This window comes from Entelurus aequoreus, linkage group LG21 (genome assembly GCF_033978785.1).
Source record: "Entelurus aequoreus isolate RoL-2023_Sb linkage group LG21, RoL_Eaeq_v1.1, whole genome shotgun sequence".
Classification (NCBI taxonomy): domain Eukaryota; kingdom Metazoa; phylum Chordata; class Actinopteri; order Syngnathiformes; family Syngnathidae; genus Entelurus; species Entelurus aequoreus.
The window spans coordinates 3,523,207-3,545,737 of record NC_084751.1 but is presented as its reverse complement, the minus strand read 5'-3'; the positions used below and the strand labels follow the sequence as shown (position 1 = coordinate 3,545,737).

At 38.9% G+C, this 22,531-nt stretch overlaps 1 protein-coding gene and 1 non-coding gene across 3 annotated transcripts in view; one reads left to right on the top strand and one right to left on the bottom strand.

Moving 5' to 3' along the window:
* The window catches only part of LOC133639111 (mediator of RNA polymerase II transcription subunit 13-like), a 333,705-nt gene that overhangs the window by 277,163 nt on the left and 34,011 nt on the right, over window positions 1-22,531 (bottom strand). The gene's annotated exons all lie outside the window — the stretch shown is intronic.
* On the top strand, window positions 7,707-7,779 carry trnak-cuu (transfer RNA lysine (anticodon CUU)). Its single transcript has one exon. It is a non-coding gene; the product is annotated as a tRNA-Lys (tRNA).

The window sequence follows — 22,531 nt, the reverse complement described above, 5'->3', positions numbered from 1 at the left end:
ACTCACACGTATAAAACTACTTTTTTAAAGTAATAATTTCTTACTTCAAGCATGAAAAAAAAAATCATATCATTATTTTAAGATAATGGCACTAGCATTTACTTAATTTAAGAATATTTTTCAACATATTGAGCAAAAAGGTCTCTTTTTTTTCTACCAAGAAAAGTGCACTTGTTAGTGAGAATATACTTATTTTCAGGTATTTTTGGGTTCATTGAGGTTAGCACATTTTACTTGTTTTGGAAAGTCTTGACAAGCCGAATTTTCTTGTTCTATTGGCAGATAATTTTGCTTAGTTCAAATAAAATACCCCTCATTTTTTTTTATTTTTTTTTTTTACTTGTTTTTGAACACTGACTTTTTGCAGTGCACCGCCGGAACTTTATCCATTTATACAGGTACCGTCATTTTCGGACCATAAGGCGCATTTAAGGGGTCATATTATGATTTTTTTTTCTACATTTAAAACACTTCCTTGTAGTCTACATCAGTGGTCCCCAACCACCGGTCGTGGATCGATTGGTACCGGGCCGCACAAGAAATAAATACATAAAAGTAAAAAAAAAAAAGTAATTTTTTTTTTTTTTAAATCAACATTAAAAAACCCAAGATACACTTACAATTAGTGCACCAACCCAAAAAAAACTCCCTCCCCCATTTACACTCATTCACACTCATTCGCACAAAAGGGTTGTTTCTTTCTGTTATTAATATTTCTGGTTCCTACATTATATATCAATATAGATAAATACAGTCTGCAGGGATACAGTCCGTAAGCGCGCATGATTGTATTTTTTTTTATTCCCCCCCCCGGTCCGTGGGACAAATTTTCAAGCGTTGACCGGTTCGCAGTTACAAAAAGGTTGGGGACCACTGGTCTACATAACATGTAATAGTGTTTTTATTGGTCAAAATGTTGCACAGATGATGTTTTACACACCATCTTCAAGTCGCTTTCTGATCGTCTCTTCGGGCGGGTCTTATTTACGTGCCTCCACTTTGACAGCGTCTTCTTTGTTCATCTTTTTTGTAGTTTTTACACTGCAAAAAGTCAGTGTTCAAAAACAAGAACAAAAAAATACAAAAATTAAGGGTATTTTACTTGAACTTAGCAAAATTATCTGCCAATACAACAAGAAAATTCAGCTTGTCAAGACTTTCCAAAATAAGTAAAATTAGCTAACCTCAATGAACCCAAAAATACCTTAAAATAAGTATATTCTCACTAATATCAAGTGCACTTTTCTTGGTAGAAAAAAAAATTAGACCTTTTTGCTCAATTTGTTGAAAAATATTCTTAAATAAGTAAATGCTAGTGCCATTATCTTGACATAATGATATGCGCTCGGCATCATGATTTTTTTTTTCATGCTTGAAGTAAGAAATTATTACTTAAAAAAATTACTTTTATACTTGTAAGTGTTAATGACACAGCTTTGCATCAGTTGATATTCTAGCTTCAAGCATGTTTTACTCAATATAGGTCATAACATCTCAGCAACAAGCTGTAATATCTTACTGAGATCATTTCGGACCAAAACCCTTAAAACAAGTAAAACACTCTAACATGAAATCTGCTTAGTGAGAAGAATTATCTTATCAGACAGAAAATAAGCAAATATCACCCTTATTTGAGATATTTCATCTTACTTAGATTTCAGTTTTTGCAGTGTTGTGCTTCCATAGCGAGTCTACTCGCAGATATTAGAACTGTATTAGAACTAGTGGCCTAGTGGTTAGAGTGTCCGCCCTGAGATCGATAGGTCGTGAGTTCAAACCCCGGCCGAGTCATACCAAAGACTATAAAAATGGGACCCATTGCCTCCCTGCTTGGCACTCGGCATCGAGGGTTGGAATTGGGGGTTAAATCACCAAAAAATGATTCCCGTCTGCTGCTGCTCACTACTCCCCTCACCTCCCAGGGGATGGATTAAATGCAGAGGGTAATTTCACCACACCCAGTGTGTGTGTGTGTGACTATCATTGGTACTTTAACTTTTTATACCAACACCATTGTTCAATTCAGTTCTATAATAGAACGTCTTTGTGGGGGGGCGTGGCCTGCGGACCTGCAGCGAAACGGGGTGTGCCAGGACCGGTTTCGAGATTAGCAACAGGTGTGTAGATGGCACACCTGATGGCTTATCTAATCACCGGTCGCTCTGTTAAAGAGCAGCAGCCGGGAAGGAGAGGGGTTGTTGATGGTGGAGAGAAAACCCGAGCACGAACGAAAGTGAGGGCGAGACGGACAGAAATGACTGAAAACGAAAACAAAAAAACTTTTATTGCAAAATAAATCATTGTTCAGAGGCGGTCATGTCCGTAATTGGTGGTCTGAAGAACCCGAAAGAGCAAGTCTTCCACAGTCTTATATGCGGGTCAATACAGAAGTTGAGACTAAATAAGCAGCCCTTGCCAAAAAAGTATGTATTTCCTCAATTGGCCAATGAATCCAAACTATGTGGATTTGAATGTGTAATTGCTCATACCTTAAATTACGTGACCATTATTCCTAGTAGAGATTTTTTGACCCCGTTCCCTGATTTATTGGGAACATTCCAGAAAGAATACATGCCAAACTTGAGGGATCCAAATGGATAGAAAAGTGCAGACGAGCCGCCGCACACAAACAAACCCACACAGATTCAAAGCTAACGGTAATACTGCAGCTCTCATGTTTTCTGGAATTTCATCAGTGGCTTTGAAAGCCGAGCGCAAACCGACACGCATCCAAAATGTACTGGAAGGCAGAATAATCCGCAGAGATGCGTCTGAGCCAGGTGGAGTGTCTCTGCCTGAGATAACAAGAACATCCCCCTGATGAAACATAACAGCTAAATTCATCATAAATAAGAGCGACGTGACAATGATGAGTCTAATCTAGCCATACAGGACTCCATCGGCCCGTCTTTCGCCTGCCAAGCTAACTTTCCAGTAGCCAGTTACTCACGTCGCTCCTTGCCAATCCAGCGTTCCGCGCTCAGTCTCCTGTCGCCCCGGCACACATGCTCCAACGCCAACGGGCGCTAAGAATAGAACACAGCTGGCACTGCGGGCCGCACATATTTCACACTCCCTCCGCTGTGCTCCAGAATACCCATTTAGACCCGGTTTCTAACACCAGGACCCAATGGTGGCTCCCTCCCTGCCAGCCTTAGGGCATGTCCCCACAGAAACGTTTGTGTTTGGTTTTTTGTTTTGGGTTAAAAAAAATGAATGTGTCCCTGCTGTGTCCTATCAATAGTGATGTGCGGATCGATACTGAAATATCGATAGCGCCGATACCAAATCTTTATGCTCCAATATCAATCCTCAAATCGATACATCGATACTATAGTTCATGGGTGTCCAAACTTTTTCCACCAAGGTCAGTTCATGCTCATAGACTTAGATTGGTCAGATCTAGTCTAGCGGTTCATTTCAAGACCTCAGTAGGCGTCATCAGTTCATGCTCATAGACTTAGATCGGTCAGATCTAGTCTCAGACTTGATTGGTCAAATCTAGTCTAGCGGCTGGTGCTAAGACCTCAGTAGGCTTAATCAGTTCATGCTCAAAGACTTAGATTGGTCAGATCTAGTTTTAAGACTTAAATGTATTAGATCTAGTCTTCGACTTAGATTGGGTCAGATATAATCTCAGATTTAGATTGGTCAGATCTAGTCTAGCGGCTGGTGCTAAGACCTCAGTAGGCTTCATCAGTTCATGCTCAAAGACTTAGATTGGTCAGATCTAGTCTTGGACTTAGATTGGTCAGATCTAGTCTTTAGACTTAGATGTATCAGATCTAGTCTTAGACTTAGATTGGGTTAGATCTAGTCTCAGATTTAGATTGGTCAGATCTAGTCTAGCGGCTGGTGCTAAGACCTCAGTAGGCTTAATCAGTTCATGCTCAAAGACTTAGATTGGTCAGACCTAGTCTTAGACTTAGATGTATCAGATCTAGTCTTAGACTTAGATTGGGTCAGATCTAGTCTCAGATTTAGATTGGTCAGATCTAGTCTAGCGGCTGGTGCTAAGACCTCAGTAGGCTTGATCAGTTCATGCTCAAAGATTTAGATTGGTCAGATCTAGTCTTGGACTTAGATTGGTCAGATCTAGTCTTAGACTTAGATGTATCAGATCTAGTCTTAGACTTATATTGGGTTAGATCTAGTCTCAGATTTAGATTGGTCAGATCTAGTCTAGCGGCTGGTGCTAAGACCTCAGTAGGCTTAATCAGTTCATGCTCAAAGACTTAGATTGGTCAGATCTAGTCTTAGACTTAGATTGGTCAGATCTAGTCTTAAGACTTAGATGTATCAGATCTAGTCTTAGACTTAGATTGGGTCAGATCTAGTCTCAGACTTAGATTGGTCAGATCTAGTCTAGCGGCTGGTGCTAAGACCTCAGTAGGCTTCATCAGTTCATGCTCATAGACTTAGATTGGTCAGATCTAGTCTTGGAATTAGATTGGTCAGATCTAGTCTTAGACTGAGATGTATCAGATCTAGTCTTAGACTTAGATTGGGTCAGATCTAGTCTAGCGGCTGGTGCTAAGACCTCAGTAGGCGTCATCAGTTCATGCTCATAGACTTAGATTGGTCAGATCTAGTCTTAGACTTAGATTGGTCAGACCTAGTCTAGCGGCTGGTGCCAATACCTCAGTAGGCACATCAGTTTATGTTCAGACTTAGATTGGTCAGATCTAGTCTTAGACTTAGATTGGTCAGATCTAGTCTAGCGGCTGGTGCCAATACCTCAGTAGGCTTCATTGGTTCATGCTCATAGACTTAGTTTGGTCAAATCTAGTCTCAGACTTAGATTGGTCAGATCTAGTCTCAGACTTAGATTCCATCAGATCTAGTCTCAGACTTAGCTTGGTCAGATCTAGTCTAGCGGCTGGTGCCAATACCTCAGTAAGCTTCATTAGTTCATGCTCATAGACTTAGATTGGTCAGATCTAATCTTAGATTTAGATTGGTCAGATCTAGTCTAGCGGCTGGTGCCAATACCTCAGTAGGTTTCATCAATTCATGCTCATAGACTTAGATTGGTCAGATCTAGTCTAGCAGATGGTGCCAATACCTCAGTAGGCTTCATCAGTTCATGCTCATAGACTTACATTGGTCAGATCTGGTCTTAGACTTAGATCAGTCAGATCTGGTCTTAGACTTAGATTGGTCAGATCTGGTCTAGCGGCTGGTGCCAATACCTCAGTAGGCGTCATCAGTTCATGCTCATAGACTTGATTGGTCAGATCTAGTCTCATACTTAGATTGGTCAGATCTAGTCTAGCGGCTGGTGCTAAGACATCAGTAGGCTTCATCAGTTCATGCTCAAAGACTTAGATCGTTCAGATCTAGTCTTAGACTTAGATTGCTAAGATCTAGTTTAGCGGCTGGTGCCAAAACCCCAAATGTTTATACTCCAAAAACCAGAAGGGTTTGCCTGGGCAAGGATGGTTTCGCCCTTTCGTAGTGAGGAAAACAACTATTTCGATGCAAACGAGCAATCCTGCTGTCAAAGCCAACAACAGTCATTGAAGTGTAATTTCCCTTCGTTAGCATTGAGGTATTGTGTGGCAGAACAATCGCTGTGGGTCGACTGCTACAACTCCAAAATAGTCGGAATTCCCCACACTAGCATTCCATTCAGTTGTAGCAAATGGCGCAAATGGCCTTCTAACTCCCGTCATTTGTTGGAGGCTAAATTACAGATTCAGACGGAGACGTCTATAAAGAGAGGACGCACGTAAAAGTCTCAAGAAGATTTGAAAACCAACAGGAAGTCGGTCATCTTGGTTTCCATCGGCCAGTTTCAGGGCAAAAACAGGGATCGTACTTTAACAAACTTCTTCAAGGGACTTTGACCAGATGAGCCGCGGTTAAGACGAAAGATACAAGACAGATGGATGGGCGATGATAACTTGCGAAGCAAATTTGATCTGATGGCTCACTACAAAATTTTATACACAAAACTTAAATAATTCTGCTTGACAAATTTAAATCTTAACCATAATTGGTGATGATGATGATGATGATGACACCCTGAGTCAGTACCTATCCATATCCATTCATAGTGGGCGAAGCCTGGTGGCGAAAACTGCTCCTCGCCATCACCAGTCAAACTGTCATGACATCACTTTAGATGGTCAGACAGATACTAAACTGATGGTCGTTGATAAAATGTGAATACATTTTTCTAACGCTATAGGATGTGGGCGTGGCATGGCGCCAAACTTTGATCTGATGGTTCGCCGCACATCAGGAGATGTTAATAACTCGGCTCCACAAGTGCAGATTGTGATCATAATTGGTACAAATGATGATGATTATGACACCCTGAAGTCAGTAATCATATGTACCTATTCATTGTGGGCGGAGTTTGGCAGTGAAAACGACTCCTCGCCATCATCAAAAAACTCATTACACCAATCTGGATCAATGCTTTTCAATTATATTTTTGTTATGCCCCCCTAGGAAGAAGAAAACTATTTGTAAATGGTATCACTTGTCGATAAAATTGTTATAAGTTCACCTCTGCATAACATTGTATCCTTTTTATCCTTAAAGAAAGAAAAAAAAACTTACAACAACAAATAACGTTATTAACATTGTTTTTCAGACTGTAACAGAAAAGATTTAAAATGCATCAACTTGCCTGAAATTTTTAAAAAATCCCTATTTAAACCGTCAACATATTTTGACCGACTTGAACCATGTAAATAAGAATACATTCATATTTATCAGCAACATAAACTCAGGAGCATAATACATATAAAAACTTTAACCTACAAGACAAAAATTAATAGAACAACTTGTGCTGATTTTTATTCTAAACAAAAAGAGGAAGTCTGGATTAATGGCTACAATAAGCACGTTTTGTAGCGCACGGCTTTACGAAGTGGGGTTTGAAACATGATACTGATAAAGCATGTTCCCCCCCCACACGCGCCTGTCTTTACCCCCCACCCACCCACTATTCTTACACGTAATTGAAAGCAATGAGTTTACATTTTAGGTCTGAAACCAAAGTGTATATTATTACAAATTGCAGTATTTGTGTATAAAAATTCCAAAGTTCAAAGTTGTATAGTATAAACTTATTTTATCAGAAAATGTAGCTAAAAACCTCAAATAAATTATATTATCATAGACATGTATACACATATAATTTCTGTGCTTTCCACATTTTGTTATGTCACAACCTTATTCCAAAATGGAATAAATTCATTTTTGTCCTCAAAATTCTACACACAATACCCCATAGTGACTATGTGAAATTGTTTTATTTTATTTTTGCAAATGTAAGATTTTTTTTTTTGTTAAAATAAAGCCAATAATGGCATCTTTTTGAGGTCCCCTTTATTTAGAAAAATATCGAAAAGTATCAAAATACATGTTGGTACCTGTACAACCCTAGTACAGAGACATCCTGGAGGAAAAGCAACACTTCTCACCCAACGTGCTGGAACTTGAGACGTGCAGCAAAAGAGAAATGGGTCAAACTACCCAAAAATGGGTCAAACTACCCAAAAAAGTATTAAAAAAAGCTTGAAGCTGTAATTGCTACCAAAGGTGTATCGACAACGTATTGAGCAAATACAGTGAATACATACATGTAGATGTGATTGTGGAGGGGGGCGTGGCCTGCGGGCCTGCAGCGAAGCGGGGTGTGCCAGGACCTGCTTCGTCATCAGCGACAGGTGCGTAGATGGCCCACCTGTGCCCGGTTAGCTCAGTCGGTAGAGCATGAGACTCTTAATCTCAGGGCCGTGGGTTCGAGTCCCACATTGGGCGCCAAATTGTGGAGGTTGCCCTCCAGGGGGTTCTTCGGACCACCAGTCAACGCCATGAGAGCCCGGATCAGGTTCACAATACAGTTTTTATTTTTCAATAAAGTGTCTCTTTTGTGCTTTTCAGCAATTGTCTGTTGTGGTTGTCTCTCTCTCTCGCTCTCGCTCCACCACCTCTGTCCTCCCCGGCTGCTGCCTTTTAACAGAGCGACAGGTGATTAGATAACCAGGCCCAGGTGGGCCATCTACGCATCTGTCGCTGATCTCGAAGCCGGTCCTGGCACATCCCGCTTCGCTTGCAGGTCCGCAGGCCACGCCCCCCTCCACAGTGATATTAGTTTTTTATTTGTAATAAATTTGCAAAAAAATTACAAATAAAAATTGTCCGCATCGTTGTATGGGGTATTGTCTGTAGAATTTTGAGGACAAAAAATTATTTATTACATTTTGGAATAAGGCTCTAATATAGAAACATGTTGTGAATACATTGCGGATGCCTTTTATACATAATATTATATGTAATATTGTTCAAATCAAATAAACTGTATAAAACTGTTTGAAAACAAGACCACTTTTAGGGGAAAAGGACGAATTAAAAGTCGCTCATTCCTACCATATCCTTTTATCTTGTATTATTTCGTTGTCACTCTTCACAGAGAATCACGTTTCTACATGTTCACACAGGCAGTAGTGACACATCACCTTTGCGGTGAAGACAGTATTTAGAGGCAGAGTTCTGTTCAGCAGATATCCCACTTTAAATCAGAACCTGCATGGTTAACACAAAAGGAATTTGACTTGGTAGACTATGCTCTCTTTGTTCAATGCAAGAAATAAAGAAAAAACCCAACTATGAGAGCGTGCAGTACCAATGACTGCCAACCGTGTTCCTCTAATGCAGTGCTGTGTTCATTTTTGGCTATTAGGGGCTCAGTGTTTTTGTATTTTTATTACAACAAATATCCCATCTGGTGGTGCAGGAGCCACATTATTGTGTCAGGTGTCCACGGGTGGCAATATAACATTGGTTATGTATAGAGATGTCCGATAATATCGGTCTGCCGATATTATCGGCCGATAAATGCGTTAAAATGTAATATCGGAAATTATCGGTATCGTTTTTTTTATTATCAGTATCGGGGTTTTTTTTGTTTTTTTTTTGTTTTTTTTGTTTGTTTTTTTTTTTATTAAATCCACATAAAAACACAAGATACACTTACAATTAGTGCACCAACCCAAAAAACCTCCCTCCCCCATTTACACTCATTCACACTCATTCACACAAAAGGGTTGTTTCTTTCTGTTATTAATATTCTGGTTCCTACATTATATATCAATATATATCAATACAGTCTGCAAGGGATACAGTCCGTAAGCACACATGATTGTGCGTGCTGCTGGTCTACTAATAATACTAACCTTTAACAGTTAATTTTACAAATTTTCATTAATTACTAGTTTCTATGTAACTGTTTTTATATTGTTTTACTTTCTTTTTTATTCAAGAAAATGTTTTTAATTTAGTTATCTTATTTTATTCATTTTTTTAAAAAGTACCTTATCTTCACCATACCTGGTTGTCCAAATTAGGCATAATAATGTGTTAATTCCACGACTGTATATATCGGTTGATATCGGTATCGGTTGATATCGGTATCGGTAATTAAAGAGTTGGACAATATCGGCATATCGGATATCGGCAAAAAGCCATTATCGGACATCCCTAGTTATGTAAGCACTAGGGTTGTACGGTATACCGGTATTAGTATAGTACCACGATACTAATGAATCATATTCCGTACTATACCGCCAGCGCCAAAATTTAAACAAACGCCATTGGTGGATGTACACCTAACATCCACTGTAATTATACCAAGTACAGGAGCGTATCTAGTCGATATTACTATGATTGCGTCGACATCTTCTTTCGTTTTTTAAAAAATGTATATTATATTTATAAACTCAGGAAATATGTCCCTGGACACATGAGGACTTTGAATATGACCAATGTATGATCCTGTAACGACTTGGTATTGGATTGATACCCAAATTTGTGGTAACATCCAAAACTAATGTAAAGTATCAAACAACAGATGAATAAGTGATAATTACATTTTAAGAGAAGTGTAAATAGAACATGTTAAACGAGAAAGTAAATGCCATGGGTGGATCTACACCTGACATCGACTGTAATGATACCAAGTACAAGAGCGTATCTAGTCGATACTGCTATGATTACATCAATATTTTTTATCGTCACAAAATCTTTTTTTTTTTTTAATTCATATTTTGTTTATAAACTCAGGAAATATGTCCCTGGACACATGAGGACTTAAATTATGACCAATGTATGATCCTGTAACTACTTGGTATCGGATTGATACCTAAATTTGTGTTATCATCCAAAGCTAAACTAAAGTATCCAAACAACAGAAGAATATGTGATTATCGTATTTTAACAGAAGTGTAGATAGAACATGATGAAACAGAAAATAATCAGATATTAACAGTAAATGAACAAGAAGATTATAATTAATTTTCTACCACTTGTCCTTAATAATGTTGACAAAATAAAAGAATGATAAATGACACAATATGTTACTGCATATGTCAGCAGCTATTAGGAGCCTTTGTTTGATTACTTACTACTAAAAGACAAGTTGTCTTGTATGTTCACTACTTTTTTTAAGGACAAACTTGCAATAAAAAACATATGTTTAATGTACCGTAAGATTTTTTGTTAAAATAAAGCCAATAATGCAATTTTTTGTGGTCCCCTTTATTTAGAAAAGTACCGAAAATTATCGAAATAATTTTGGTACCGCTACCAAAATATTGGTATTGGGACAACACTAGTAAGCACAGGGGTCCGGGAGTTTAGAATTAAAGAGGGCATTTATGGCTTTTTGAAGGGAGCCAGATTTTGAAGAGCCGTTCCTTTCAAAGAACCGTTCAAAAGACCGGCTAGTTTTCTACTTCATTTGCCCGTCGAGTGACTCTATATTTTCATGTGCAAAAAAAACCAAACTGTGACTCGGTTCTCATCGAGGAAAAGACTCAGTTCGTTCGCGAATGTCACATCTGTATTAGGAATCAGGTGTTAGGTGGGAGATTATGTGATTTGTTTCTAACTCTTCACACTAAAGATGTCCGATAATGGCTTTTTTGCCGATATCCGATATTGTCCAACTCTTAATTACCGATTCCGATATCAACCGATACCGATATATACAGTCGTGGAACTAACACATTATTATGCCTAATTTTGTTGTGATGCCCCGCTGGATGCATTAAACAATGTAACAAGGTTTTCCAAAATAAATCAACTCAAGTTATGGAAAAAAGTGCCAACATGGCACTGCCATATTTATTATTGAAGTCACAAAGTGCATTATTTGTTTTAACATGCCTCAAAACAGCAGCTTGGAATTTGGGACATGCTCTCCCTGAGAGAGCATGAGGAGGTTGAGGTGGGCGGGGTTGAGGGGGGTGTATATTGTAGCGTCCCGGAAGAGTTAGTGCTGCAAGGGGTTCTGGGTATTTGTTCTGTTGTGTTACGGTGCGGATGTTCTCCCGAAATGTGTTTGTCATTCTTGTTTGGTGTGGGTTCACCATGTGGCGCATATTTGCAACAGTGTTAAAGTTGTTTATACGGCCACCCTCAGTGTGACCTGTATGGCTGTTGACCAAGTATGACTTGCATTCACTTGTGTGTGTGAAAAGCCGTAGATATTATGTGATTGGGCCGGCACGCAAAGGCAGTGCCTTTAAGGTTTATTGGCGCTCTGTACTTCTCCCTATGTCCGGGTACACAGCTGCGTTTTAAAAAGACATAAATGTTGCTTTTTGAAACCGATACCGATAATTTCCGATATTACATTTTAAAGCATTTATCGGCCGATAATATCGGCAGCCCGATATTATCGGACATCCCTACTTCACACACATATGCACTTAAACCTCTCTTGTGTTTATTTATTTCTCTTACCGGCACAGTCATGTTTTGTTTTGCAACATTCCATGTTATTAAATGGGAAGCTCACCCAACTGCACATTATTGTCTGGACGATATCGTTAAACTCGACCACACCCAGCGTCTCAGTGACTACAGTAGTACAGTCACGACTCAAGTAAAAACCTCTATCTTTATGAAAAAGACAAGTAAGAAGGAAACGATAACCTGGATTTATTGAGTAAAGCAGTGTTTTTCAACCACTGTGCCGTGGCACACTAGTGTGCCGTGAGATACAGTCTGGTGTGCCGCGGAAGATTATCTAATTTTACCTATTTGGGTTAAAAATATTTTTTGAAAACAAGTAATTATAGTTTGCAAATGATGTGTTGTTGTTGAGTGTCGGTGCTGTCTAGAGCTCGGCAGAGTAACCGTGTAATACTCTTCCATATCAGTAGGTGGCAGCCGGTAGCTAATTGCTTTGTAGATGCAGGTAAAAAATGTGTCTAATGCTTAAACCAAAAATAAACAAAAGGTGAGTGTCCCTAAGAAAAGGCATTGAAGCTTAGGGAAGGCTATGCAGAACAAAACTAAAACTGAACTTGCTACAAAGTAAACAAAATCAGAATGCTGGACGACAGCAAAGACTTACTGTGGAGCAAAAACGGCGTCCACAATGTACACCCGAACATGACATGACAATCAACAATGTCCCCACAAAGAAGGATAAAAACAACTGAAATATTCTCGATTGCTAAAACTAAGTAGATGCGGGAAATATCGCTCAAAGGAAGACATGAAACTGCTACAGGAAAATACCAAAAAAAAGAGAAAAAGCCACCAAAATAGGAGCGCAAGACAAGAACTAAAACACTACACTCAGGAAAACAGCAAAAAACTCCAAATAAGTCATGGCGGGATGTGATAGCTGGTGACAGTACACCTACTTTGAGACAAGAACTAAATTGATGCATGGTTTGGTTATGGTTTGAATTCATATCCAACAATTGCGACAACAACTTTTTACTGTCAACTAAGTTTCGTTTTTTTTAATGATTTCTGCTGGTGGTGTGCCTCCGGATTTTTTCACAGCAAAAAATGTGCCTTGGCTCAAAAAAAGGTTGAAAAACACCGGAGTAAAGGACACAAGTAAACATTTGGTGGATGTTAAATACAGCTTTTAGGCAACTCCTGTGAAAAGTTGGCATGCATTACCGTACACCTGCAGTTGATTACCTGCATGACAGCGCTCTGAGCTACATTTCCACAATCCATTTATGTTTCATAAAGCAAGATCAGTAAATGTATATGAGGCACCACTGCCAACAAGACATCTCTGGTGAGTGCAATCATTTCACGATATTTAATTTGGATCACCTTAGATGCGCTGCAGCATCAAGCCTCTCCCTGGAGGCGACGCTCGCCTGAAACACGGCTAATCATTTTGTGGTGGCCGCCACTTTCTCATATTTAAAGTGTGGCTATTCAGCGACTGTGTGTGTGTGCGGCGCTTCTTTTTAAAGAACAGTGCACCTGTTAAAATAAATGAAATGTAATGAGTTAATGCTGACAGTGGGAGATGTCTCTGAGAAAAAAAATAAAGAAACCTACTCTTAAAGTAATCATATTTATGATTGAACAACTCTAAAAGGGAAGGAGAGACAATTTTGCACAGGCAATCAAATTAAAGACAACAAGCTCAAGTCTTTTGGGATCTAAAGAAAATGTGTCTGCTTAGTGTAAAAAGGTTCAAACAAATACGTAAATAAAAATACTTTTGATTGCATAACACATTGCTCACTGAATATTCTCTCCCAGGACATGGTTTCTATGGAGGACCAAAGTGGGCAAAAATTAAGTAAATAAATGAATCTTTAAATAATTACTTAAATGTGTTGTTAATTAAATGTACCGTTAAATGTACGATTTAATTATTTAACAATTTAATTAATTGGTTAATAATGTCATTAATTAGTCCACAATTTAATCATTTAAAGTTAAAGTACCAATGATTGTCATACACACACTAGGTGTGGTGAAATTATCCTCTGCATTTGACCCATCCCCTTGTTCACCCCCTGGGAGGTGAGGGGAGCAGTGAGCAGCAGCAGTGGCCACGCCCGGGAATCATTTTGGTGATTTAACCCCCAATTCCAACCCTTGATGCTGAGTGCCAAGCACGGAGGTAACGAATCCCATTTTTTCTAGTCTTTGGTATGACTCGGCCGGGGTACAATCTTTCGTCAGAGCGTGGTGAGACTAAGAGTACAGTCCAGACGTCTCTCCTCAATTGAGCCAAACTGAATTCTGTCTGTGTTTAATTCCTTGCTTCTTGTCTTGTTTAATAGATGTCATCAGTGTTTGAATCTGACAATGAGATTTCCATGTCAGACCGTCCTCCAGTATCACTCCTAAAAATCTAAGTTCAGAAACCCTTTCAATATCAATTCCATCTATTGACAGTTTGATCGTTTCCTCCCTTTTCCTCTTTCAAAAAATAATAAACTTAGTTTTTTTACATTTAATGATAATTTATTGACATCAAACTATGTCTTAAGTTGAATCATTTCCTGTTCAATAATGTTTGATAATGCTTTTAAGTCATGTCCCGAACTATAAAAGTTGGTGTCGTACGCAAATAATACAAATTTCAATAACTTTGATACCTCAGATATATAATTAATATATAAAACAAACTATTTTGGCCCCAAAACGGAACCTTGTGGAATTCCGCTGTGGAGGAGGGCATGGTTGGCGTGCCTCCTGCAGGAATGGGGTGTGTATGGCCCGGCCTCGAAGCCAGCGGCAGGTGAGTGGATTGCCCAGCTGGGCCCGGTTATCTAATCACCTGTCGCCTTTATTAGCAGCAGCCGGGCGGAGACACGTGGTTGGAGTTGGTGCCAGAGAGAGAGGCACGGAAAGCAGAGACACGCCGGACTGAAAAGTCCTAATTGCTGAAAAGCAAACCATACTGGTGTATGAAAATAAAAGACTTGATCCAACTTGTCTACTGGGCTCCCGAAGATATGTCGGCGTGAGGAGAACCCACTACAAGCAGACACTTCCACATCCACATTCAAGCCTAATTTGTTCAGATGTATTACACACAACATGGATGTCAAAGTTACTTTATAGTGATTTACCTGTATGAATGGGGGGGTAATCATCCATATATATGTTATTGAAAGTGAATATAGAAATTATTAGCCCTCTCTGGTTTGCTATGGTGGTCCAGCATGGCTTTTCTTAGAAACAATTTAATTCACTATTATTTAACAAGCAATTATAGGTTGCTTGTAGCTATTTAATTAAAAGTTAAAGGTCATTCTACTACTGCCGAAATGGCTGTTGGACATGACATGGGCGGACCGTCGGGGACTTGGGGGTGGCAGCATCATGGTTAGGGTTAGCCTCAACCACAACTTCCTCTTAATAAGTGGAACGTGGAGCACCGGCGGCACACGTAATTGGGGCACTGGAACACTAATATAGTATCATTAAAACGAGGCTCGCATCAAACCATTTAGCTATTCAGCCTACCATTATTCTCAGTCACGGTTTAGTTACGGCACCTCTGTGTTTTCACTGCTATCTGGGTATATAAACAGTAACACGAGTCAAAGTAACCTTGTATATAGCTTTAAAAAGCCCAAGCTAATGTTTAATATTGTTACATCTTAAATTTGTTTTAAGGGGCAATAGATAAAATGATAACACAGAACATGTTAGGAATTAACTAATCTTCAACTTTTTCTTCCAAATATGGTCTTGTTGTATGCCCAATGTGTTAAAAAAAGTTTATATATTTTACCAATGTTGAAATACAATATAATATACAACACTAGGTTTAACAATAGTGAATTATATTTATATAGCGCTTTTCTCTAGTGACTCAAAGCACTTTTACATAGTGAAACCCAATATCTAAGTTACATTTAAACCAGTGTGGGTGGCATTGGGAGCAGGTGGGTAAAGTGTCTTGCCCAAGGACACAACGGCAGAGACTAGGATGGTGGAAGCGGGGATCAAACCTGGACCCCTCAAGTTGCTGGCACGGCCACTCTACCAACCGAGCTATACCGCCCCATACTACATATAACACTCTAAATAACAAGCACGTAAAGCACTGCCAATTAGAATGAATTGCTTTATTTCAGTGATTTGTCACCAAGTACCACCTCAGAAAATCACTGCTTTAGTTTCTTCACAATAGTGAATGTTTGTAATGCTGTCTGAAAAAGGCCAAGCATTGTTTAAAGGCCTACTGAAATGAATTTTTTTTATTTAAACGGGGATAGCAGATCTATTCTATGTGTCATACTTGATCATTTCGCGATATTGCCATATTTTTGCTGAAAGGATTTAGTATAGAACAACGACGATAAAGATTGCAACTTTTGGTATCTGATAAAAAAAAGGCTTGCCCCTACCGGAAGTAGCGTGACGTAGTCAGTTGAACATATACGCAAAGTTCCCTATTGTTTACAATGATGGCCGCATGAAGTGAGAGAGATTCGGACCGAGAAAGCGACAATTTCCCCATTAATTTGAGCGAGGATGAAAGATTTGTGGATGAGTAAAGTGCAAGTGAAGGACTAGTGGGGAGTTGAAGCTATTCAGATAGGGAAGATGCTGTGAGAGCCGGGGGTGACCTGATATTCAGCTGGGAATGACTACCACAGTAAATAAACACAAGACATATATATACTCTATTAGCCACAACACAACCAGGCTTATATTTAATATGCCACAAATTCATCCTGCATAAAAACACCTGCGTGTTTGTTACGCTAGCTCCTAGCTCCTCTGCTAGCTCCTAGCTCCATAGAACACGCCAATACAATTCAAACACCTGATCAACACACACAATCACTCAGCCCAAAAGACCGTTCACCGTCCTAACCCAAGGTTCATAAAGCTTATATATTTTTAAAAAGTTACGTACGTGACGCGCACATACGGTCAAGCTATCAAATGTTTAGCAGCCAAGGCTGCATACTCACGGTACCTGATATTCAGCTGGGAATGACTACAACAGTAAATAAACACAGGACATATATATACTCTATTAGCCACAACACAACCAGGCTTATATTTAATATGCCACAAATTAATCCTGCATAAAAACACCTGCGTGTTTGTTATGCTAGCTCCTAGCTCCTATGCTAGCTCCTAGCTCCATAGAACACGCCAATACAATTCAAACACCTGATCAACACACACAATCACTCAGCCCAAAAGACCGTTCACCTAACCCAAGGTTCATAAAGCTTATATATTTTAAAAAAGTTACGTACATACGCAAAAAAAAGTTGCGCACATACGGTCAAGCGATCAAATGTTTAGAAGCCAAAGCTGCATACTCACAGTAGCACGTCTGCGTCTTTGTCATCCAAATCAAAGTAATCCTGGTAAGAGTCTGTGTTGTCCCAGTTCTCTACAGGCGTCTGTGTATCGAAGTCAAAAGTCCTCCTGGTTAGAGTCTCTGTTATCCGAGTTCTTCCATCTTGACTGCATCTTTCGGGAATGTAAACAAAGAAGCGCCGGCTGTGTACTGTTGTTGCTGACTACGTTCGAAAAATACGTCCATTTCGCACCGACAACTTTCTTCTTTGCTTGCTCAGCTTCCTTCTCCATAATGCAATGAACATGATTGCAACAGATTCACGAACACAGATGTCCAGAATACTGTGGAATTATGAAATGAAAACAGAGCTTTTTCGTATTGGCTTCAATGTGGAAGGCATACCCGTGTTCCCCGGGCTACGTCACGCGCATACGTCATCCTCAGAGGCGTTTCGAACCGGAAGTTTAGCGGCAAATTTAAAATGTCACTTTATAAGTTAACCCGGCCGTATTGGCATGTGTTGCAATGTTAAGATTTCATCATTGATATATAAACTATCAGACTGCGTGGTCGGTAGTAGTGGGTTTCAGTAGGCCTTTAAGAACACAGGGCAGAGTCACTGAATAGCCTACTTATCACAATCGTGGTTTTAACATTTTTTTCCTAAAACTAACATTGTTTGCAAGTAAATGGTAAATAGATTTTTCAAACAATCAGATAATGTATTTTTATAAAGAAATAAAACATTCGCTCCCCAAAAATGTTGCCAAAAACAAACAGAGCAATGCATTGTGGGTGTGGGAGCCATTTTAACTATCCCGTTGCATTCTGGGGGACAAACACCACTTAAAATAGCAATGTATTTAGGCTCCTTTTTATTGTGTACTTTTTGCAAATACAAGAACTTGTAGTGCCTTTCTGTGAGTGGAAAAGGAAATGTGTTACTAGCGGAATGACTCAGCATGTAGAGCAGTCTTCTGAAACTGGAGGGTTGCTGGTTCAAACCCTGCTTCTACCACAGTGTCCTTGGGCAATACATGGTATAAATGTAACTCACCACCACCAAACTTCAATGTATGGTGTTTTTGAACGTGATGTGTGTGTGGAGCCATATTTATATTTTGAAATTTCCCTTTAATAACACAAGTCAGGGAAGTGCTGCTTCTGACTTTTTTTCTGAACATTGTTTGGTTGTCAAACTTGTGTGTCAACTTTTTTTTTTTTTGCAGCCGAATACCTCAAATTCATACAACGTGGCACTTGACACATACTAACTGTTAAAAAGTTAAAGTACCAATGATTGTCACACACACACTGGGTGTGGTGAAATTACCCTCTGCATATGACCCATCACCCTTGATCACCCCCTGGGAGGTGAGGGGAGCAGTGAGCAGCAGCGGTGGCCACACTCTGGAATCATTTTGGTGATTTAACCCCCAATTCCAACCTTTAATGCCGAGTGTCAAGCAGGGAGGTAATGGGTCCCATTTTTATAGTCTTTGGTATGACTCGGCCGGGGTTTGAACTCACGACCTACCGATCTCAGGGCGGACACTCTAACCACAAGGTTAAAGTCAAATACAAATAAGGCAACAAGAGAAGTATCCTACACTTCTCTTTTGTAAAGTCAATGTGAACAGCCGATATGGGCATCTACATCAACTATATGATTTGCCTGAGAAGCTGAACAGGACAAAAAAATAAATAAATACATAAAAATAAAAATAAATAAAAAATACAATATATTGAAAAAAATAATAATAACAATAACTCCTCATTTGGTCCAAAATATGCCTCTAATTAAATTCAAGTTTGAGTCAAATAGTTCAAAATTCAAGTTACGACCCCAATTTTGGCCAGCGTCCACTACAGTGGGCACTTGTGTTTTTGCAGAACAGTGCTATTTTTGTCTGAACTGGTAACTCTGACAACAAACAAACACCACAAGCAAATGCCAATTCCGGAGAATGCTGGTTCTCAAAATAAAAAAGGAAAGATCTCTAGTTTTCTCTAAATGTGGCCCTTGGAACAATATCATGGAATAGCCCTGGGTACGGCATGCATTGAGCTATGCATGCGCTTTAAAATGTTTGTCGCGCTACTTAGCTGTTGGTGCGTAACTCATGCATGTTACAGTTGCTGTACTTTTGTTTACAATTAAAGATTCGTGCTGCTTCGTCTTTGACATGTCACTTTTTACCGTCATTACGTTTCTTTACACTAAAGTGGAGCTCTAGTTTCCATGCTCTTTTCTCTAATGCCTGTGTCAAAGTCAAGGAATTAATTATCTATGGCCCCCGGGATGATATTTGATTAGTATTAGAACCGGCCCGCAGGCCACAGCCGCCTGCTGCTGTTTTGCACGCACCAATACTCATCAGTGTTGGCGCTAGGAATTTTCAAAATGGGGACCCCATCAAGTCATAAAAATGGGGTCGCACAGTACATTTTTGGTGTCCCACTTTTTTATAACTGTTTTGAAAACAAATGATAAATGTATGCATTATCCTGTTATATCTCACATTCTATATTGTGTTTTGGAAAAAGGTTGTCAAAAACGTTACTTAATTCATTAAAAAATAATAATACAGTAAATAAACAGTCACTTTCTTCTTTCCTATATATTATATAAATTATCATATATACTGTAACTTTTGTCTGGGTATCCCCTCGGCTAATCTCGGATCTAAACAATGGGAACTTTACTGATTGACAACCCAGAATTCGACCAAAAAGATCAGTACAAATTTTGAAAAAACATAACTCACCTGTAAATCACCTGCAGGTCGAACTACCATAACAAGTTAAAAAAAAAAAAAAAAGGAACTCGTGATGATAACCGTAGAGCAGGGGTGTCAAAGGCAAGTCAATTAAATTATCTATGGGCCCCGGGGTGATATTTGATTAGTATTAGAATCGGCCCGCAGGCCACAGCCGCCTGCTGCTGTTTTGCACGCACCAATACTCTATCAGTGTTGGCGCTAGGAATTTTCAAAGTCATAGTCATAAAAGTCATAAAAATGGGATCCTACAGTAAATTTTTCAGGTCCCACTTTTTTATAAGCGTTTTGAAAACAAATGATAAATGTATGCATTATCCTGTTAAATCCCACATTCTATATTGTGTTTTGGAAAAAGGTTGTCATAAATGTTACTTAATTCATTAAAAAAAAAATAATACAAAAGAAAACACATTTGTATGCATATGTAAATGTATTCAGTTATAAACATTCATTCACTTTTTTCTTTCCTTTATGGATCTAAACTTTACCTATTTTTCTATATTTTTATTGTAATATTTGCAGAATGTGTTTGTTCTATTTTTGGCCAAAGTAATACAAAGAAAACAATCTGAAGTTGTCTTTATTTTTTTTACTTTTAATGCCATGATTTTAATAGTCCGGCCCGCGTGTGCACAGATTTTCCTCCATGCGGCCCCTGAGCTAAAACGAGTTTGACACCCCTGCTCTAATGTGACTGTTGGCCATAGGCAGTGTTCCTCTCGTACCCTAGGGGGCGATTGTGGTAATTTCAGTGTGTTTAGCCATGTAAATACAGTAGAAGAAGAGAATGCTACAGGCTAATAAGATAACACTAGTAACACCTCAAGCTCTGAATCTAACAGATAAGTACTTTCCACTGCTATTTGGTGTTGTTGGTAAGGTTTTAATGTGATTAAATTACACTTGAGGTTTTTTTAGGATCAACAGCGACATACAAAAGTATCACTATTTAAGTTAACTGTTTTAAGTCATCTGTTTAAAGAAGTTTCTGTTCACCAGTTCTCTCAAACAGCTGGAATGTGCTGACGTCATGTCACTTAAATAAAGTGTCTTCTTTGGTAACATGCTGATACTTATTAAACAAGTAGGTTTTCTATTTGATCATATACTTTAAAAATACTAACCTATTTCAGTTTTGTATATCCGTACTTTGTGCATGTTTGGCGCAAGCATTCCTCGCCAGGTGGTTTGATTATTGAAATTAGAGATGTCCGATAATGGCTTTTTTGCCGATATCCGATATTCCGATATTGTCCAACTCTTAATTACCGATTCCGATATCAACCGATACCGATATATACAGTCGTGGAATTAACACATTATTATGACTGATTTTGTTGTGATGCCCCGCTGGATGCATTAAACCAGTGGTTCTCAACCTTTTTTCAGTGATGTACCCCCTGTGAACATTTTTTTAATTCAAGTACCCCCTAATGAGAGCAAAGCATTTTTGGTTGAAAAAAAGAGATAAAGAAGTAAAATACAGCACTATGTCATCAGTTTCTGATTTATTAAATTGTATAACAGTGCAAAATATTGCTCATTTGTTGTGGTCTTTCTTGAACTATTTGGAAAAAAAGATATAAAAATAACTAAAAACTTGTTAAAAAATAAACAAGTGATTCAATTATAAATAAAGATTTCTACACATAGAAGTAATCATCAACTTAAAGTGCCCTCTTTGGGGATTGTAATAGAGATCCATCTGGATTCATGAACTTAATTTGAAATATTTCTTCACAAAAAAAGAAATCTTTAACATTAATATTTATGGAACATGTCCACAAAAAATCTAGCTGTCAACACTGAATATTGCATTGTTGCATTTCTTTTCACAGTTCTTTTTGACAGATATTTTAAAAAAATCTCACGTACCCCTTGGCATACCTTCAAGTACCCCCAGGGGTACGCATACCCCCATTTGAGAACCACTGCATTAAACAATGTAACAAGGTTTTTCAAAATAAATCAACTCAAGTTATGGGAAAAAAATGCCAACATGCCATATTTATTATTGAAGTCACAAAGTGCTTTTTTTTTTAAACATGCCTCAAAACAGCAGCTTGGAATTTGGGACATGCTCTCCCTGAGAGAGCATGAGGAGGTTGAGGTGGGCGAGGTTGGGGGGGCGGGGTTTCGGTGTATATTGTAGCGTCCCGGAAGAATTAGTGCTGCAAGGGGTTCTGGGTATTTGTTCTGAGGTGTTTATGTTGTGTTATGGTGCGGATGTTCTCCCGAAATGTGTTTGTCATTCTTGTGTGGTGTGGGTTCATAGCGTGGCGCGTATTTGTAACAGTGTTAAAGTTGTTTATACGGTCACCCTCAGTGTGACCTGTATGGCTGTTGACCAAGTATGCTTTGCATTCACTTGTGTGTGTGAAAAGCCGTAGATATTATGTGATTGGGCCGGCACGCAAAGGCAGTGCCTTTAAGGTTTATTGGCGCTCTGTACTTCTCCCTACGTCCGTGTACCACTTCGTACAGCTGCGTTTTAAAAAATCATGAATTTTACTTTTTTGAAACCGATACCGATAATTTCCAATATTACATTTTAAAGCATTTATCGGCCGTTAATATCGGCAGTCCGATATTATCGGACATCTCTAATTGAAATGCGTTCCAACGTCACTATTGCTTATGTTGGATTGGCAAAACAAAGTCATGTGACAGGGCC